The sequence below is a fragment of the Agelaius phoeniceus genome, chromosome Z, assembly GCF_051311805.1.
Source record: "Agelaius phoeniceus isolate bAgePho1 chromosome Z, bAgePho1.hap1, whole genome shotgun sequence".
Taxonomy (NCBI): Eukaryota; Metazoa; Chordata; class Aves; order Passeriformes; family Icteridae; genus Agelaius; species Agelaius phoeniceus.
The window spans coordinates 42,870,607-42,887,774 of NC_135303.1; positions in this window are offsets into that span (position 1 = coordinate 42,870,607).

A 17,168-nucleotide genomic window follows, 5' to 3' on the forward strand; every position below is an offset into this window, starting at 1 on the left:
TAGCGGGACAGAGTCCCTGACCTCATCAACTAAAGCCACTTTAAACCTGATGGAAGTCTAACCCCATATTTTCAAAAGATGAGCACACCTTTCTTGGTGGCACATCTACTTTTTTGACCAGCTGACAGATTTTGTCTGGCTTGGACTGTGATTTCTCAAGATTTCTAGATGCACAGCTCTCCTTTCTTTCAGTAGGAAAAAGGTGTTCAAAGTGCATGGTAATTTCCATAGTAACTCTTCGGAGACATACTTGCCCTGATGGTGACCTCCTTAGCACTGGGAGAAACAAAAAATAGCTCCAGCTCTGTGCCATAAAACAAACCTGGGGCCCCATCAGATTTTGGCTTTTAATTTTTCCCTTCAAGAGCCTCTCAAGCAGCACAGAACAAAGAGTCACCCAGGAGGGGCAGGGAGGAGGCTCAGGAGGGCATACAGCCTGTGAGGACCCTCTACTGGGGCAGTGAAGTCAGGAACGAGAAAAGCAAAAGTAAAGGAACAACAACCAAGTCCCCTGAGTCATCACTCACATGTCAGAAGGGGCTGAGTGTAACGAAGGGAGTAAAAAGGGAGGAGGAGAGATGTCAGGCACAGAGCTGAGATGTTCCTCTATGTGTTCGTTTATTTATTTCTCAGTGCACAGCTGGTAACTAACAGCTTGTTAATTGGCAATAGAGTATATTGGTTCAAATTTCCTGTCACAGAACTGGGGTTTTTAGACCATGACAGAAGCTGTTTGGTAGGCAGAAGAATATGGGTTGCTGATACCTATAGTTTTGTTGATGGTAGTAATGGCTATCAGGTTGTTCAGGATTAGCAATATTTGATTTCAAGTCCTTGTTTTAACATGGCTTAAGATCTTCAAGCCAAGAGAATGTATATATTTTTATAGAAAACATGTTTTATCAGTCATCAGTTTTGCACACAGAGGATGAGTAGCTAAGGCAACCTCTGTGGCAGCTATTGCACTTGTGGTCAGACTTAATTACTTTTCTCTGAGCCTTCAAGTACACAAGTACGTAATATATTGAGTGAAAAGGGCCAGCTTGATTGTGCATCAGTCTGAACAAGAAACATCCTGCCTTCCAGAAAGTAATAACTGTGTCAAAATGGAAGTGAAAAAAGTGTGCTGCATTACAGGAATGAGGCACTGACCTCTGCAGAGGTTAACAGGCAACGTACCAAATGGAGATTTTTTGTTCATTAGGAGGAAACATGAGAGGATAATTAGAAACAGGCCATGCTGTATGGTTTTACCCACTACTACTATTCAACAGAGTAGAATAGATGAAGGTATTCACTAGTTTTGGGATTGAATTAACAACCAGAAAGTTAACAGTGAGTGATTAACATGGACATTAATTTTTTTCCTCATAGGAGTCAGGAGACAAACTTGTAATTGAATATTTGAGCTTAACATCAGCAGAATAATGGTATTTTTTTATGAAGATGTTTAAAAAATTATTTTATAATTATTTTATAATTAATGAAGAACATGCACCATTTGAATGATTGTTAAGTGGATGCAATAATCAAATGCAATAGGAAATCTTCAATATACCACCTGAGACTGATATCTTCAAATTGTTCTGGAACCTGTCCGCAGAAGATTCTGGGCCAAAATTCAGTCTCCAGATCATAAGCTGTGCATGAAATCTGAAAACAAAGACATTTTCTTTCTTTGAGGTAGGTGCATGTGCCCTGTGAAGGTTAATGGGTGCTGCATTTGCCCTACAGGGAAGTGGATTAAAACTCCACATTATTAAATTGCTCAACCAGAAATTTGGTCTTTAGCAGTTACACAGATATATTGAAATTTGGAGTTTTTCCTTCTCAGCGAAACCTCTCAAAAAAAAAAGTTGCAAAATGTTGAGGTTGAACGGGAAGAAATGGGTCAGGGTGCAAGCTTGTTTGTCTCTATATTCTGGGAGCCTTACTGCTGAACTGCACACACTTGTGGCCACTTTCTTGAGCTATGTAACATCGAGGCTTCACAAATCTGCCCTGTTCAAACTGCTGTCTGTTGAACTTGTTCTAATTGGGAAGAACCGATTAAGCCATGGATTTGACCCAATCTCTTGGTAAAAGAAATTATTTCTGACTCAGGTGGAGTAAGGTTTGAATCCCTGGAAACAGCAATATCACTGTGCCTCTTTCCATTTGGCTGGCATCTATTGGACAAGATTCATAGCCTGAAAAAATAAGACAGAAAAAGCAGAAATAATCCTTCTTTTCAGAAAAAATCCCCCAGGTACCATTTTGAGTCACTGATCCATCATGCCAGAAATGCATCTTACTTTCTGACACATAGTAAAAAATACATGTCTTTAAAAATTGCAATGGCAAAAAACAAGAATTCCCTTTATTTGACTGCAAAGAATCTATCTTTTTTTCTCTTTAAGGAGTGTTTGAGGACTATGAGCAGCTGGATGAGTCAAGTGAAATCCACTTCTCTGGGCTCTTCCTAGACAAGGGTGAACACTCTTGCATGGTAGTGAATCTTCTTGCGACTCAGATAAGGTGAGCTTATGTGATTCTGTAAGCACTGAATAAGAGAAGTTACCTATTGTGTGCGAGATCGGAAAAATCCGGATGCAAAATGATTTAAAAAAATATTTTTGAGAGAACTGGCATTGTGTACATTCTCTAAATTTTGAATAACAATCTGTACAATGTGCTAAGTAAGCCTTTTGAGTACCATGGCTTATTATGCCTTCCTGGACTTTGCGAGAATAGCTTTTAAATTTGTCACATTAAAGAATATATTCTCAGAAAAACTGTTCTGGACCCTATTATTGTCTTTTTCCTTTTTGAATTGTGACCCATTCTTTGTGCCTAGTATGATTTAGCCAAGCTTTTACCTACTGCAGTAAGCGAAAGTTTACATTTTTTGGAGATGTAGTACCTAATAAGAAGAAGACCATGAAGTCATTCACACAGCCACATGCATAACATGTGTGAACTCCAGAAATCAGTAACTACCACAAAGTACAGAGGTCATGTAGGCAATGATGAGTTAATGTCTGGGGTCAAAATCAAGGTCTTAGTGTCAATAAAGGGCCAATGTAATTTAAGGGGCTTTTATATGAAAGTGTCCACACCACTGTATACCTAGGTAGCTTGGCCTGTGAGTCCCCTTAGTACCTGAAAGGAGTGTGACCAGAAAATATCCCTCATATTCAAAATAGGAATATGGCCTTGTATTTTAGCACATTCACAGGAATCCTGAAGCTATGTGCTTCTTGTGACTCAGGACTGGTGGTTTCCAGATGCTCTTTTGGTCAGTCATTCAAGCGAGGACTGTGCACAGTGCTGCTCCTCAAATTGCAAACCTCCTCACACTGCCCATTCAGCAGAACAAATACTCGTGCTCCCTGGGATGAAGCCTGAGAATAAAAGGCAGCAGGACTTCCCTGTTCTGCTCCCTACTGAGTCAGGAGCTTGGGCTTTGTTACGCCAAAAATTTATTGGCTTTACATTGCTGGAAGTACAAAATACTCTCTGAGTACAAGAAATAGGTTATCTCTCATAGTAAATATGCTGCCTGTGCAGAGCAGGAAAAGCTCCTTTCAGCATCCTTGGCATGATGAGAACATAACTCTCTGTGTCTGTACCATCCCATTCTAGTTTCCACTCTGCCTCCAAGAGTCTACCAAGAGCAGTGAATCTGCTTCTCTTCTACCCACATATGGATTTTATCTGGAGGAGGATTATTTTATCTGGAGGTGGATAGGGAATCGCTGCCTGTAAAAAAATATCTGTTTCCTAAAACGTCATCATCCTGAGAAATTCTCATCCACATGGAGTAGTGGAGGTTAGGCTGGAGAGAGGAGAAGGGAGGAGAAGGGTGGCATGTGCAGCTCTGGGACCCATCTGTAAGCTGGGCACCTACTGCAGTCCTAAACAGCTCCCAGGATTTTTGGAGCATGCCAGGGTCAGAGGTTTCAAGAGGGCAGTCCCTCAGAATATGGAATAAAGAGGGGAGCCTTGAAAACTCTGAAATTAGTAACTCCAGTCAAAAAATACATATTCTCATTTCAAATGTTCCATTTAAATGCATCAATGCAAAACTTGGTCAAAGTAACTCTAGGGATTTGTAAACTCCTTAAGGCAGAAACCCGGCTTTGACAGTCTCCAGAAGAGTGAAACATCAATTTAAGTGGAACCCACAAGTACTATAGTTTAAAGCAAACAACAAAAATGCAGTTGGTACACAGCCACTCCATACATCTTTAGCTGTTGAAAGCATGTGACTCCTGGCTTGGAGTTCTAAATAACATAAAAGATACATTGGCATAGAGTGTCTTACTACTTACCACGTCTTGCTACGCATTCTTACTGACACGGACATTGTCCTGGTCTCAGTCTGTGCTGCCCACTTCCAGCTCTGTGCAAACTGCCATGATGACAAAAGGGACATGAACTGGAGCTCCTTGATGACATCACAGCCACCAGACTGCCCTGCTTTGCCAGCTGGCAGTGGAAATGGCAGGCCTGACTCTCAGCGATACAGAACACAGGACGTGTGGTGCAGGGACACAGAACATGGGGGAAAAACAGGGGCCTCCATGACAAAAGCCAGCCGATCTCCAAGAGCAAAACAAATCCTGTGCTGGGATTTTAAAATGCTCATGTCACAGCTTGGAGCCACTCTGTAGAAGCTTCACCCACCACTGTGCAATGGCAGACTTGGTGGCTTACAGGTGGCAGAACTATAAAAAGCCAGGAAACCATCAAATAAGCACAGCTGTGACCCATAAAGTTCCCCTTCCACTGTGCAGCAAATCTGAAAGCAGGCTAACTCTGAACATTCCTCCTGCTCTGGTCCATGAAGCACTTGGCATATGGATAGCTTGGTGCTGGGGACAACACCAAAGATGCAAACATGGCTATCAAACCCTCTTTAACTCCACCACTGCCAGTGTGCTGCTGCCATTAAGGAAAACTGTGTTAAGGAGATGCCTTTTGTTGAATCACATGGAGTAAAAAGACTGGGTATAGAGCAGAAATGTTGGAAGGCTGTGTAATGTTCTGAGATTCTAGAGCAAAAATTTATTAAAAAGCAAGAAAACTGAAGTTGGCAAAACCAAATGTATAGCATAATAATAATAATAATAATAATAATAATAATAAACTGTAAAATGCCTTTTGTCTTCAATATTATCCCATATGTTTTATTGTTTCCTTTTGCAAACAACATTATCAATCAAAATTTCCATTTAGTCCAAGAATTGTGGTGCTCTCCAGTCATCTATATGCTACAGCAGTGTGGGGGAAAAACATATAACTTGTGCTTTTTTAAAAAATAAGTTTAGACCATATCTGAACACCTCACCTAAGAAGAATGTTTTAAAAGCAAGCATATTTCTCTTTCATTTTTGTTAAAACTGGAGTCATTGGTGATGCCATAAATCTCTCCTGCCAGCAGTAAAAGACTTGTTTTGCCCTATAGGCATGACTGATTTTAGATTTCATGTTAAGATTTGATCAATACATGGTTTGTGTATCTGAACATTTCAGTGAGAAGAGGTAGGCTGCCTTTCAAGGGCTGAGGTAACTGCTGGAAGCAGAAATGTACATGCCAAAGGACACACATTCCTCCTTCTCATTTGGGTCTTTTTCTTTCAAAGTACACTGACCCCCTTTATCTGCATCTACTTCAAATTGCCAGTCAGTTTACTATGAAAGAGACTTCTAAGTAAGGTCTAATAAACACCTCTGTCATGCTGAATATCTCTTGTAATAAAAGTCCTCCAGTGTTGTTTACACACAATACCACCTTCTTGTGTCTTTGAGAGGTGTGCTCTGACAAAAGCCACTAGTACTGACCTTGGGAGAAGGGATCATTTATCATTAGGAGTGGGGGAGCCATAGCTATAAACACGTAAACAAGACCAAACCATAGCAGTGTTAAAAAGCTTGTGTCTATGTTGAAAAAAACAAAAACCCAAACCTACCAAGAATTACACATCTCAGCTCTTCTGTTTAATCTTAGACTGAGTAGCTCTTGCCTTGTGCTGTTAGCGAGCAAGAGTGAGCATGAAAGCTCCTGTGAGTCATGGCTACTAAAGTGCTTGTGTTTCTTGCTCACCTGCTTGCTTACCTTTCACTGCATCTTAGTCCTTTGCTGGTGCATCTGGAAACTCTTTCTACTGCAGCAGCATCTCTCCTGCCTCTGAGGCTCCACCCGAGGGGATCAGGGCTGTTTGTGCCAGATATGAACAGATATTCATACTTTCTAAAGCTTTCACTCTAAATAAGCAGCGAGTGGGAGACAGGGAAGAGGTGCATTATCCATTAAGGAATGAGGGATATAGTGATTTGCTCAAAGCTGTCCATGTAATTGCTGTCAGAGTTAGCAATTGAAAACTTGGGGAGCTCCCAAGTGCCAGAAAGAAGAAACTAGACTTGTCCAAAATTTGCCCAGCTCTGATTACAGAAAATAAAAATTGCTTTAAAAATGATTGATATGTATCAAAACATGCACCAGTAAAACCCCTCCTTTCTCAAATGCAGATTCTGTGTACAGACACATACGAGGAAGAAGTCAGAGTTTAAGTGGGTGAAGTTTGGTTTACTCATCTGAAATTGTGCCTGTTTACATATGGCTGAGTTAGAGGTATTATGTCTTTGACAACGTACTTCATTAATATTTTTGTACAAATGCATCTACACCACAATCTCCAACGGCTGTCTATTACCCTGTTTTTCACTTGTTTAAACTTTTCACCTTCCTGCTGAGTTCCTAATGGAACGGTTTCCTAATGCTCTGGTTCTGGGGTAGTGTTTTTGGTCTTTTTTTTTTTTTTTGAAGTTTGTGAAGATTGTCCAGCACTTCAAGCAAAATCTTTAGTAATAAATGTATAACACTAGGACCAATCTCTTCGCTCTTCCTCATTCTGAGGTTCCTGTTTTGATTTCAAGAACAGAATCAGCTGAGCAAGACACTACTCAGCACAAATAACACTGGCAGGAGGACCCACAAAGCAGAAACAGAACTCCTGTCCTTCAGCCAGAAAGCATTATAATTTCTGTGACGAAGAAGATCATGTTGCACTTTTGTTCCTACAGTCACAGTAAGAGGAACAGTCCGTTCTCAGAAATACATGATTTTATTTTAAGGAGTGTTGCATGTTAGAGAGAGCTGAGCTAACACTGCAGCTAGGCTCCTGCAAAGAAAAGTCAGATCATGGAAAATGCAGAGTAGATGCAGTAATATAAGACAGAACATGTACTGGAAAAGAAAGACAGTGCTGCAAGAAGCTCCTTCTTTACTGAGGAATGGATTGAGAGAAAGGAGAAAAGGCACACTGGAAGAATAATTGACATTATCCAGATACAGCAGACATCAAACTGTATGTGGAACAACTGGATATCAATCTAGTGAGCAAGAACTGGAGAAACAGAGAGATGTGGAGAATTTCTCAGGAAAGAAAAAAACCACAATGAAAACTCTTGCAAAGCTCACTGGAAAATTCCAGGTGGGGGAGTGAGGTGCCTGAGGAAGCAGACAGAGAAGGCAAATGCAAAGCAAAAGAAGTAAGTGAAGAACTAATGATTGAAGCAGAAACTACAGTGAAGTGGGTAAATGCAGAGCCTTCTCCCAAGTGACAATCTGCAAGAGAAGAAATGGCTGAACTGAAAGCAAACATCTTCAGATTTAGGTGGAACAACACATAAAAAAAATAAAATAAAAGACATGGGACTTCCAAACAGAGTTAGTTCCACCTTAATACAATTTCCAGTGAAATGTGGGAACTTAGCCAAGATATCATTAATATCACTCTAATAGAAATGTCAGCAATACAAGCTGCATTGAGAAGATGAAAAACAACAGAGCAGCAGTCAAAAAAGTTGTAGCACTAATGCTAAGGATATGTGACATCCACAACTTAAAAGAAACTATGGCAGAGCTCAGCAATGATGCCTGAGGGAAAAAAAGACATCCCTCTAACATACTGAAAACATAAAATTACTGTCAAAATGCTCCAAACTTGGATTGCAAGAACCATGATGTCTGGAAACAAGTCGTGAACTGTATCTAATCTGAAAAGTTTTCTGCAAATGCTGCACTCCATGAAGTAAAAGGAGCAATGGATGGAAAGTTTTGTGAACAGTTTGGATATAGGCTTAGCCCTGTACAGACTAGATACATCCACTTAGCTCACTTTAGATACATGCAAAACAAATCACTGGCTTTCAAAGCTTCCAAAATAGCTTGAAGAAATCTTTGTTATTGGCTCTTTTGGTCCTAGAGAAGTTTGCCTGCTGTCATGGATGGACAGTGTCAGTGTGCACTGACAATACTAATCCTGTGTAAGTATGGAAACTGCCTCTGCACTTTTGACAGCACAAATGTCCCTAGGTACAACTCATTGTCACATTGTGTCACAGTGCCCAACTTTGCAGGAATGGTCATAAAAGAAGGGCTAGGTCATAGAATCATTAAGGTGAGAAAAGATCTCTAAAATCATCCAGCTGTAAAGGTAGAACCACCATCATGTTCACCACTAAACCATGTCCTCAAGCACCATTACCACACATTTTTAAACACTTCCAGGGATGGTGACTTCACCATTTTCCTGGGCAACCTGGTGCCTTGCAACTCTTTCAGTGAAGAAATTTTTCCTAACATCCATTCTAAATGTGGTGTAACTTGAAGCCATTTCCTCTTGCACTGTCACTTGTTACCTGGGAGAAGAGACCAACCTGGTGATGTGCTCCGTTCAGGTGGTTGTAGAGGGTGATAAGGTCTCTTTCAAGCATCTTTTTCTCCAAGTTAAACAGCCCCAACTCCCTCAGCCACTTCTCATCAGACCTGTGCTCCAGACCCTTTCTTATCTCCATTGCTCTTCACTGGACACACTCCAGCACCTCAGTGTCTTTTCAGTAGTGAGGGGCCCAAAACTGGTGACAAGACTTAAGGTGTGACCTCACTGGTGTCAATTACAGAGGGACAGTCACTGCCCTGCTCCTGCTGGCCACACTGTTCTTGGTACAGGCCAGGATGCCATTGTCCTTCTTGGCCTCCTGGGCACACTGCTGGCTCATGTGCCAACCAGGAGCCCCTGGTCCTCCTCTGCTGAGCCACTTTCCAGCCAATCTTTCCCCAGCCTGTAGCACTGTAGGGGGTTGTTGTGACCCAAGACCAGGACTTGGCACTCGGCCTTGTTGAACTCATTCATTCAGCTGGTCTCAGCAGCCTGTGTTTGTATGGCTGCCTGTGTGCATGCATTCCACATAGATGTTTCTTTGGTAGGATATATGCAAAACTAACCACCCTCAAATTGCCAGTGTTTCTGGCCAAGTGATGGAAGGCAGATGTTATACCATGGCTGTGACCTGTGATCATACCTTTTTCATGTGGTCAGCATCTAGTAGTTTCTTGAAGGGGTCCTCATGCATCCTCAAGTTGCCTGAGCTACACATACCCAGAGCTAAGATCCTGAATGCTTTCAAGGGCCTCTGGGAAAAGCTAAAGGGCAGACAACCATCAGAATAACACATGCAAGCTACTTCTTCAGGTCCTCTTCTTATCTATGCACCTGACAGTAGGCTGAAATATTTGTCTTGTGGCAGCAGCACACATCAATTTACTGTCACTGTGGGGAGTCCTGTAACTCCTCCTCATTCACATGACAGACTCATTTTCTGGTTATAAAATAGTATCAGATCCAAGTAAGACTTAAATTGCAGCTATAGTTAGTTGACTATGTTGTCTGCATTCCTCTGCCGGAATCAATGGAAGAGTGCTTATTCTCCTGGAGGACACTGTCATAAATGCACTTCCTGATTTCTTTGCCACAAGTCACTGACAGGTGAGCTGCTATAACTTCATGACGGCTCCTAAGGCTCTCCTCCACTGACTTTCAGCCAGCTAGGCTATAGAGCACTCTTGTCATGGATGCAGCTCTTTTGTATCCATCCCACTCCTTTTCCCATCCATTTTGCAATGTGGCATTTCTGAGCAGTTTTTTTGTAAATTCACAGAACAGGTGAACGTGTGTAGGATATGATGGTCAGCTTCTCATATTCATCTTGTGATCACTTCAGTGCACCAGGTCAGCTAACTCCTTACTAACACACTAGTATTTGTAACAAGGTCCATAGTTTTGGAGAAAGGTTATCACAGCCCTTCCACTGGTGCTGCTTAACACTGGAGGTCTAAGTCAGTAGCAGGTTGAAATTCTTGCAGAGTTTGCAGGGTTTGACTCAAGGAAGTGAGAATTCACTGCCTCCTCCGATATGGAGAGGAAACATTTACAGATGCTCCCAGCAGAGTCTTCAAAGGGTGAGGCAGGAAAACATGTGGTGAACATGTGGACTTCTGTGGGAGGTGGTTCTGCTTGATGGATATTTTTCCTCTGTCAGCTTGTAATACAGACAGCAGACCCTGAGGGAAAAATGGGGTCGCACCTAGGACTGAAAGCTCTGCTTGTGCTGAAGCAACAGGCAGAGCTGCCATTGCAAGCATTTGTATTTCCAACACTTAAACACTGCCAAACCACCAATTGGCTTTAGTGGGACACAGTATTGCAAGGAAAGGTGAGCACATTCTGTAATGGACATTTCCTCAGCCTTGAATCTTTTCATTTTGTGGAAGATTATCAGCAGAGAGAGAAAGAAAGGCAACTCCTCCTGCTTTGCTTCACTGCTTCACCAACTAATTATCACTTATACGTTGCACTTGTATAACTGACTATCCCAAAATTAATTAAATCCTTCCAATCCTTAGAACTCCAAACAGCTGGGTTGCTGTATTTTGCCATTGTATTTAATCAGTCAGTAGCGGAAGGAAACTCTTGTTTAGAACAGAAAATAGTCTGAATTTTTCGGCCTCTGCTTGTATCTTCCAGAACCCAGATTCTTAAAGGAAAATCTCCTTATGGTTTGAAAACAGAATGCGTATAAAGAAGCCTTCTGCTTGTTCTTCATTCAAATAACACCACAAGAGCCCCCTCTTTGTCACTCATGGCCCTGCACTGAATATAATGTGTACACAGGGTAATTTTATGTCTCTGGCTCATCCCATGAAGAAACAAGCCATTCCTTCCTTTCTGCCTCAATCTTCAGCCCAAAGAGCCAAGCTCTGCCTATTGCATGCACGCAGAACTGTTTCTGATGTACTGGCATGACCTCAGCAGCTTCTGCACAACAGATTTGCAAGGAAACTTTGTGCCACCAATGAATTAAAAGAGGATTCCAAGACACTAGGAAAATATGAAAACTGCTCATGTGCCTTAGCAATACTTTCTTTAGTTGATCAAAGACTGGGAAGGTTAGGAAGAGGCTGCCAGTTGTTAGCACAAAGAAGCTTTTCACTCAGCAGAATGCTGTATGTCCTTTACGACATAAGTAATTTTCCTCCAGCAAAGAAGTCATCTTTTTTTTCCTTTCATCAGCTAAGATGGTAAGTATCTTTAGAGCATGTGCATCAGCAAAAGTTTTCTCAGTATTCTCAGAACCAGTAACATGAAAACAAGCCCAAACTCTTTCACACACAAAGAACTTAGAAGTCTGTGTCTCTGGATATTGTTTGTCTCAATGATACAGCCACTTTGGTATTAATTTGATTGATTTAATGAACAAAGCAACAAAATCACAATGTCACAGAATATGTTGGAATATATTCCAACATGAATTGGAAGGGACCCACAAGGATCATCAGGCCCAACTCTTAGTCCTGCACAGCACTAAGAATAACAGCATGTTCCTCAGAGCACCTATTGTGCAGCAAAGTAGAAAAAATAATAGAAGGTAGCTCCTTCTCAGTTACCCTGGGTGGCTTGTGAGTGCTGGATAGAATGAAAGCCAATGAAAAATAATAATTTTGACACTAAAGCATCCTGACATGAGCCTAAATTCAGACCAGGAATACAGCAGGGAGGAATGGAGATGACATTCTTTCATGTTCCAGAGCAAAGACACATTCCAAGCAAGGAAAGAATGGCATAATCTCTGGATTAGAGATTCCTCAGTAAAGGATGTGATGCTGTTCAGGAACTGTGATATTCCAATATTTTGCATCTGGTCAACAATATTTTTGATGTACTGGGAAAATAAGTCATGCATCCAAGTGCAACACAGGTTAAAGACTCTTACCACAGGAAAGGGTCATGGGTAAGAGTGAGGTCTGTGCCTTCAGCATGAATTATGAGGAGGTCAGAGGTAACAAGTGTAACAAATCACAGTTCCACAAATACTTTTCATGCCATTTAATGTCCTGCTGCTTCATCATTCCATGAGGACATGGAGCAGTTGCAAACATGTGAATGCAGCAAGTTTCCATCTGACTTCAGCAGCTATTTGTATATGGTCTGGAGTAATCTGCAGCCTTAATACATTTGAGATCTGTTTGGAAAAGCAGTTAAATAAACGGATGCCTAACAGAATCTCTTAGTCTCTGCAATTGGGCTAGGACAAAACAAATCCTTCCTTATTGGGCTTTTCTATAAGACTAAACTGTCTGGAAGCACAAATTGTTCCTGTCTAATGGAAACAATTCCCTTCTCTATCTTCATATCGCCATCTTGAAGTCACTCAAAAGATAAAGAAAACTGTAGGAGAATTCCAGAATTTCAACATGGGAAGTTTCTGAGTAAATTTAGTTTCTTCTTCCTGTTAGAAGTCCAAATCCCCCTAGCTCCCTGTGTCCTCTTCATCCAATATTAATTTAAAGTCTTGCCCAGTCTGAGGTACCTTAGAACTGCAGCCTATATCTAAGAAATGCTTTAGAGAAAGAGTGCTGAGAAGACTGTTAGTATGGAAATAACAACTTCAGCAATACTCACAATCCACAATTGAGCAGCTTCATGACTAATATATTCTAGACTATATCTCCGCTTCCCATTTAGTCCTAAAAGCTCATAACCAGAGTTCCAGTCACATGGGATGCTTTTGTGAAAGAAAAAAGAAAAAAAAAAGGGTGGTTGCTTTTGTGAAAGAAAAAAGAAAAAAAGAAAAAGGGTGGTAGTTTTCAGAAAATAAAAATATGTTCCATCCAAATTCTCTTCCCTGTGTGTATGGCACAAACCTTTTCAACAGAAATAGCTTCTACAGCAAAAACCCCCTTTTGTTGTTGTCTGGACTCAAGCAGATACTAGATGCAAACTGTAATAGTGGTCTCTGCATGAAATTGGATATACAGCCCTTCCATTCTAATCCCTAGATGGAAGTTTTCCCTCAGTATCAGAAAAAATTACTCTGAAGATTCAATCCACATTTCCTATGTTAAGAGGGGAATAAACAACACTAACAAAAAAAAAAGTATTTTTCTTAATAAAGGCATTAGTTATATAATAAGGATCAGCTTCAATTGATAAAGAGTTAAAATTTTTCCTTTTGCTATGAGAGAAAAAAATGGGCTTCAGGAATAAGAAAAACCTGTGCTTTTAACCTACTGTGTCACATGGCAAAGAACATAATTGCTTGCAGAGTCATTGAGAGTATGTAAATCCTGTTGCAACAGAGCTTCCATGTCTTAGCTAAATATAATGTAAGGTAACCTTTGGAAGTCACAGATTGGCAGAGAACAAACTAAGAGCAGTTTGCTCTGCAATTGCATGCAGACACATCATAGCCATCTTAATCATGTTTGCTTTGGAGTCGGAAGACAGCTTTAGGAAACATGAGGCAAACATTAGATCCAGCCCATTGGGGAATTTTTCCCCTTTTTTTTGATTATTAAGCTGTGTAGCTTTTTCTGCTACTGAGGATATACTTCACCAAGAGCAAGTTTTGTCTCCTTACTGAGGCAGACATTGCCATCTGACTGCAGTACTGCTTTAAGATCTAGAGAGGTGGTGTAGGGAGTTCTTTATGGGGAGCACACAGTGTTCCCATTTGGTGCTCCACAGTAATCCATGGGAATAATCCATGTGTCCCAGATATGTTTTAAAAAGAGAGTTTTGTCACTTTGTGAGTTTTTACTTTCCTGGATTTCACATGGCAAACAGCTCTTTCTCAGACATAAATTCACTATCTTGGAAACTGCCACACCTTAACTTTTGTAGCTTTCTTAGAACTTCTTTGTTTTATATAACTCAAATGGAAATGCAAATTTAAACATATGATACTAAAAAACAATTTAATCTTAATGTGCTTTGAGGACTAGTCAACAAAAGGAGCTCGGCATAGTTTTTTCTATAGATCACTTATACAGTTCAGCCCAAACTTTTAACCTGTGATGCTGGCTTCCCGTGATATCTTTACTGTTGCAATTCTGATTGTTCTTTAATGTATCTGGACTAACAGTAGACATAGACTCAGACATAACACAGTGATGCCTAATGAAATTTGTATTTCTGTCTTTTGGAAGCAGAATCTACTGTCATGGATTTCCTGCTTGCTCCTTATTGCTGCCATTGTTCTTTTAATATCACTCTAGTAAATTAAAAAATAAATCTTAAGCTAAGTATTGCATTAATTGAAGTGGCATCCTGTAGAATGAAGTTTCTACCTCTTCTACTTGAAGGATTGTCTTCAGGGTAATCCGAGACATAAGTACAAACTAGGACAAGAATTCATTGAGAGCAGCCCTGTGAAGAAACATTTGGGGATTCTTGTGAATGAGAGGCTGGACATGACCCAGCCATGGGCACTCCCAGCCCAGAAAGCCAAATGTGTCCTGGGCTGCATCCAGAGCAGTGTGGGCAGCAGGGGAGGGAGGGGATTTTGCCCCTCTGCTCTGCTCTGCTCTGGTGAGAGCCCACCTGGAATCCAGCTCTGGGGTCCCAGCACAGGGAGGACATGGATCTGTTTGAGTGAGCTCAGTGGAGGTCACCAAGGTTAGTAGAGAAATGGAGGACCTCTGCTATGAGGAGAGATTCAGAGGGTCAGTGATGTTTAGCCTGGAGATGAGAAGGCTCCAGGAAGACCTTATAGCACCTTCCAGTACTTAAAGGGGGCAATAAAACACAGGGAGAGGGGCTTTTACAAGGGTAGAGAGAGTTAGGACAGAGCAGAATACAATGATTTCATGAATGAATATCCCTTTACTTCAGCTTCACTGAATAGAACCTTTATCTTAACCCTTATGTGATTGAAAAACAGAGGACTGAGAAGTTTCTCAGAGATGCTAGAGGAAAAATCTACTGTCCTAAATTTTTTGAGGAGAGGAGTGGGAACATATCTGCTTTTTGTAGGGATGTTCTGGAGCACCTCCATATGCACTATAGAGCCAACTGAAAGACTTGTCACTTGTCAATTTGCCCCAATCCCTTTTCAAAACTTTCCTGTTGTTTTCACTTGAGTAACCTTTCCATTTTTTAAATGCAATGTGTTCCTTTTGAAAGCTTTTTAACTCTTACAGACTGTGAACGATGAAGGGTTTATTTTGCTTTGTTTTATTTTGGAGCAATGGTACAGATTTTACTTTGGCTTCTAACTCCTTATTTTTTAAAAGCTCTCTGCCTGGTTGTAAGCTTTTCTCCCTCCCCAGCCCCTGCCCCCCCTTTTTTTCTTTTTTCCTTTTTCTTCCTTTTTCTTCTTTTTTTTTCCTTCTTCTCTTCTCTTCTCTTCTCTTCTCTTCTCTTCTCTTCTCTTCTCTTCTCTTCTCTTCTCTTCTCTTCTCTTTTCTCTTCTCTTCTTTTTTTTCTTTTTGCTTTCCCTTGCCTTGCCTTTTCTGCTTTAAATATTACTATTTGCTTTATAGGTTGCTTCATTTTCTGCAGTTCTTCTCTTAAGATGATGCAGCTTTGTACTATGTTTATTTGGCAGGCTCTCTTCTTCTATAAACTTAATGCTATACCTTTCAAATGGAGTTCTTATTCTAGTTCCTAATTTTGTTATGGTAAGACCTAAGATCTTGTTCTGTGAAGTCTATTGACTGGCATGCTGAGTGCTTCTGCCTGAACTCTCTTCCTAAATTTATGCTTTCTCTAGAGACAGAGATACAAAATCTTTAATTTTTCATTGCAAAATCTAAGACTAAAAGTCTGCTCTTGTAAACTTAATGTGGATCTGCTTTGCAGTGGCACGCTTAATTTTGCTGTACAGCCCTGACCTTCACAACTTGCAAATTAATCTTAATTTCAGCCATAATTTAAGCAGTGACACTTTTGTTATTTCACTGATAAACCTAATTTTGGTTGTCCCAGAAATACTCTATGATTAATTTCTAAGGAATTGACTTTGAAACATCTTTACTGGAAAAGATAATTGGAGAACAGAACAGAATGATTACAGTTGTTGAATACTAATATTTAATGAAAAAATAGCCAGGAAATACAATTTTACATACAAAAGGATTTGAAACTTAGTAATTAAATTCCTAGAAACTTCAAAATATGAAGAAAGATGACTATTCTATTTACCATTGCATCTTTTTCTTTTTCTGAAGGGGAGCAGGGGTCTCAGTGTACCCACTGGTGAGAAGTTCAGCATGCAGTGAACCTAAGGTCAGAAGAACATTTTTTCCAGATGAGAGGAGGTTTTTCATTGTCTCATCATTATTATTATTGATCTGTGTTGTCAGAAGTGACTGTATTTAATAAGTTCCTCTTTTTTTTTTTTCCTAGGAAGAATCTGTTTGTGTTTATCCCAGTTTTTGGTTTGTGCTAATCCTCACCAATATGGTTTTATTCTGTAGTCAGTTGGGTAGCTGGGCAGCTCTTCTTGTTGCTCTGTCACCAAGCCTCAGCCTACTAGGTGCTATCTACATAGCCCATGGAAAAAAATAATCCCATTTTCTCCCTAAGAAACCTCATGGGTACAGTGCTCAGTGCATCTAAGGTCTCTTATCTAACTGAAGTCCAATTTTCACTGTACAGCTTCTACTTCACTAAGCTGCAAATATCTTGTTTATTTATAAACAATGCTCTTGTGTAGATAGTACATCCCTACAGCAGGTTTTCCTTCTTAATATCTTCAGGAATTACTGTGTCCAAAACCACACTGGGATTTACTGCTGCCCCCCTTGCTTTGACCCAGACCTGCCATACTTTGGTGGCATTGTTCTCATGGGTGATGGCTGTTCCTGGTCTCCTCTTTGTGCTTCCACTGCTTCAGCACCTGACTATCTGGTGAGTTTATTCTCTTACATTCTTATGAGACCCTGCACCACTGTGTTGACTCCTGAGTTACTTTTCAATGGTTTCAATGGAGATTTTTGCCAGTGCAAGTAATTGTTCTCTGTCTTCAAGATCTGTGTGCTTCCTGTCTTGGACAATTAA